This window comes from Euphorbia lathyris, chromosome 1, assembly GCF_963576675.1.
Source record: "Euphorbia lathyris chromosome 1, ddEupLath1.1, whole genome shotgun sequence".
Classification (NCBI taxonomy): Eukaryota; Viridiplantae; Streptophyta; class Magnoliopsida; order Malpighiales; family Euphorbiaceae; genus Euphorbia; species Euphorbia lathyris.
Window position 1 is genome coordinate 14474726 of NC_088910.1, and position 3961 is coordinate 14478686.

Sequence of the window (3961 nt, forward strand, 5' to 3'; positions counted from 1 at the left end):
CTAATATTATAGATTCATATTCAAACTCACTAACACATCTCCTAAATATTCCATCGCCGCATGTTTTGAACAAGAATGGATCTTCCCAAAAATATTTCTTAACTTCTGAAAAGAATTTCTTCTTTTGCTGAGAAGTCAATCCATCTGGCACAACATGTGCAGCTAAGTAATTGGCTATATCCGCATACCATGGAGCTATGACACTTTGTAATTGCATGAGATGTTCATCGGGGAAATCATCTCGAATACCTGATGTTTCACCGATGGGACCGTTTTCATCCTCAAGTCTTGAAAGATGATCGGCGACCAGGTTTTCAACTCCCTTTTTGTCTTTAATCTCAATGTCAAATTCTTGCAATAGTAAAACCCATCTAATAAGACGTGGTTTTGCATCTTTCTTAGCAAATAAATATCGTAAAGCTGCATGATCAGTATAAATGATAACTTTAGATCCTAACAAATAAGATCGGAACTTATCACATGCAAAAACTACTGCTAACATTTCTTTTTCAGTTGTGGTGTAATTTAGTTGTGCACCGGACAAAGTGTGACTCGCATAATATATAACATGAAGTTTCTTATCCTTCCTTTGACCTAATACACATCCTACAGCTAAGTCACTCGCATCACACATAATTTCGAAAGGTAGATTCCAATCGGGTTTCGATATTATAGGTGTACTGACTAAAGCCGTTTTCAAAGTATTGAAAGCTTGTAAACAATCTTTATTAAAATCAAAAGTTGAATCCTTCATAAGCAAATTAGTAAATGGTTTGGAAATTACAGAAAAGTTCTTTATAAACCGTCTGTAAAAACCTGCATGACCCAAAAATGATCTTACTCCCTTAACAGTGGTTGGTGGGGGTAATTTTTCTATAACTGAAGTCTTTGCTCTGTCCACTTCTAAACCTTTTTCAGATATCTTATGACCTAAAACAATTCCTTCCATGAAATGACATTTTTCCCAATTTAATACTAAATTCGTTTCCTCACATCTAGACAATACTTTATCTAAGTTCTGTAAACATGCATCGAAAGAATCTCCATAAACTGAAAAAGCATCCATGAAAACTTCCATTATGTCTTCAATGAAGTCATTAAAGATTGCTGTCATACATTGTTGAAATGTTACTGGTGCATTACATAGACCAAAAGGCATTCTCCTATATGCAAATGTTCCATAAGGACATGTGAAGGTTGTTTTATCTTGGTCATCCGGGTAAATGTAAATTTGAAAGAATCCGGAATAACCGTCTAAGAAACAATAAAATGCATGACCGGCTATCCTTTCGATCATTTGATCAATGAAAGGTATAGGAAAATGATCTTTCCTAGTAGCTTTGTTTAGGTTCCTATAGTCTATACAAACCCTCCAACCGGTGGTGGTTCGTGTAGGTATCAGTTCACCTTCATCATTTCTTACAACAGTTATGCCTCCCTTTTTAGGTACACAATGGATTGGACTAACCCATTCACTATCCGAGATCGGATAAATGATTCCATTGTCTAAAAGTTTAGTAATCTCATTTTTGACTACTTCTTTCATGTTCGGATTTAAGCGTCTTTGCCTATCCGCTTTAGGTGGCTTATCCTCTTCTAAGTGAATTCTGTGCATTACTATACTAGGATTTATTCCTTTTAAGTCTGAAATTTGCCATCCCATACTTCCTATCCTATTTCTAACAACTTCTTTCAATTTTTCTTCTTGATCGCTTGTTAATTTGTTAGAAATAATTTTAGGTAGAGAATCGCCTTCGCCTAAGAAAGCGTACCTCAAATGACTGGGTAACTCTTTAAGTTCTAATTTAGGGGGTGTTACAATTGAAGGCGGAACTGGTTCATCTTCTCGAATCAAAGGCTCTGGGTCCTTATCGTCTAATTCTTCATCTACTATAGGTTCAATTATTTCTTCACTTTGAATTAAATCATTGACACATTCTTCGACTAAATCAAGTTTCATACAAGCGAATTCCTCCATAGGGTATTTCATCGCTTTGTTCATATTAAACTCAACCTTATCTTCTCCTATCCTTAAAACTACCTTCCCTTCCGACACATCTACTAGAGCGCGTCCCGTGTTCATAAACGGTCGACCAAAAATTAAAGGGCAGTTTACATCATATGCAAAGTCTAATATAACAAAATCGGTAGGAAAAATAAATTTATCGACTTTGACTAAAACATCTTCAATTATACCATACGGCCTTTTAGTGGTTTGATCCGCTAATTGCAAAACCATATTGGTACGTTTGATATCTTCTTCTAAACCTAACTTGTTAAAAATAGACAATGGCATTAAGTTTATACTTGCTCCTAAATCACAAAGACAACTTGGGAATTCAATATCTCCCAACTTACACGGAATAGTAAAACATCCGGGATCCTTGAGTTTAGTGGGCAAATTACTTGATACTATTGAACTACAGTCTTCAGTTAACGAAATGGATGAAATTCCTTCCCAACTGTTTTTCTTTGAAATCAAATCCTTTAAAAACTTACCATAGTTAGGAATTTGTGTTATTGCATCCATAAACGTCAAATTGATATGCAAATTTTTAAGTTTATTCAAAAACGTTAGAAGTTGTTTATCATAGTCCTTATTTCGGACTTTGTGCGGAAAAGGTGGCTTGGGTACAAAAGTTTTGGTACCTGCGTCAGATGGTGAATTATTTGTGATTAAGATATCTTCTTTGGACTTTGGTAAATCAGTTCCCGGTAATGTTACATCTTTGGGCATTTCAGGCCCTTGATAATTTTTTCCTGAACGAAGAGTAATAGCCTTCACCTGCTCTTTCGGATTTTCTTCCGTATGGCTGGGAAGACTTCCCTCTTTTCGGGATGGAATTGATTTAGCAAGTTGACCAATTTGAATCTCCAAATTATGGATGCTAGATGAGTGGTTTTTAATAAGCTGATCGAATTTATTTTCGATCCGTTTAAAACCATCGTCGTGATTACTTATTTTTCCACTGATAGCATCTATAAACTTGTCGATTTTAGAAGATAAAGTGCTAATCGTATCTCTTGACTGATTTTGATAATTAGTTGTACGATTTTGATTAGCACTTGCATTATTGTTACTGTTATCTTTCTAGTTAAAGTTAGGATGATTTCTCCATCCAGAATTATAAGTATTAGAATAAGGATTATTAGTTTGGTTTTGCCCTTGGACAAAATTTACCTGTTCGATCTCACTCATATTTTCGTAGTCCACATCCGTTTGGATTGGATTACCATTGGTATCGCGTGGTGCCATAAACTTGTCAATTTTGTGCGATAAAGCAGAAAATTGGGCTTGTAGCATCGCGACTGGATCAAGTTCAACTATACCTTTAACTGACGATGAGGCTAAGGATGATGGTTTTGCCACCGGCATATGTCCACGTTCCGCGGGCCACATACTGCTGTTGATTGCCATTTCCTCCAAAAGTTCTCTCGCTTGGGCTGACGTTTTCTTCATAAATAGCCCTCCCGACATAGCATCTAATGAACCCCTAGTTGTAGGATTTAGTCCATTGTAAAATGTTTGCATTAAAAGTTCAGCGGGTAATTGGTGGTGTGGGCATAAACGTTGAAGTTCTTTAAAACGTTCCCAAGTTTCATAAAGAGTCTCATTATCATTTTGAGAAAAGATGTTAACTCCTTTATGACTTTTGCGGTTTTTGCTAAAGGAAAATATTTAGATAAAAATGCTTGGGCTAATTGTTCCCAAGTGGCAAAAGTTGCGGCTGGCATAGAAGTTAACCATTCTTTGGCTCTATCCTTCAAAGTGAAAGGAAAGAGGCGAAGTTTGATTGCTTCTGCAGTCACATCTGGGATTTTAAAAGTGTCACAAATTTCAAGGAAATTTGTTAAGTGGGTGTTAGGATTTTCGTTAGGTAACCCGTAAAATGTTACATTATTTTGCAACATATTAAGCAAAGCTGGCTTAATTTCAAATTGATTTGCGGTGATTCTGGGT

The 3961-nt window shown here is 36.0% G+C and overlaps 1 non-coding gene across 1 annotated transcript; it reads left to right on the top strand.

Annotated features, from left to right (window-relative positions):
- The first annotated feature begins 3548 nt into the window (after positions 1-3548).
- LOC136216196 (small nucleolar RNA R71) lies at positions 3549-3654 on the top strand. The gene has a single exon (XR_010683186.1). It is a non-coding gene; the product is annotated as a small nucleolar RNA R71 (small nucleolar RNA).
- Positions 3655-3961: the final 307 nt, after the last annotated feature.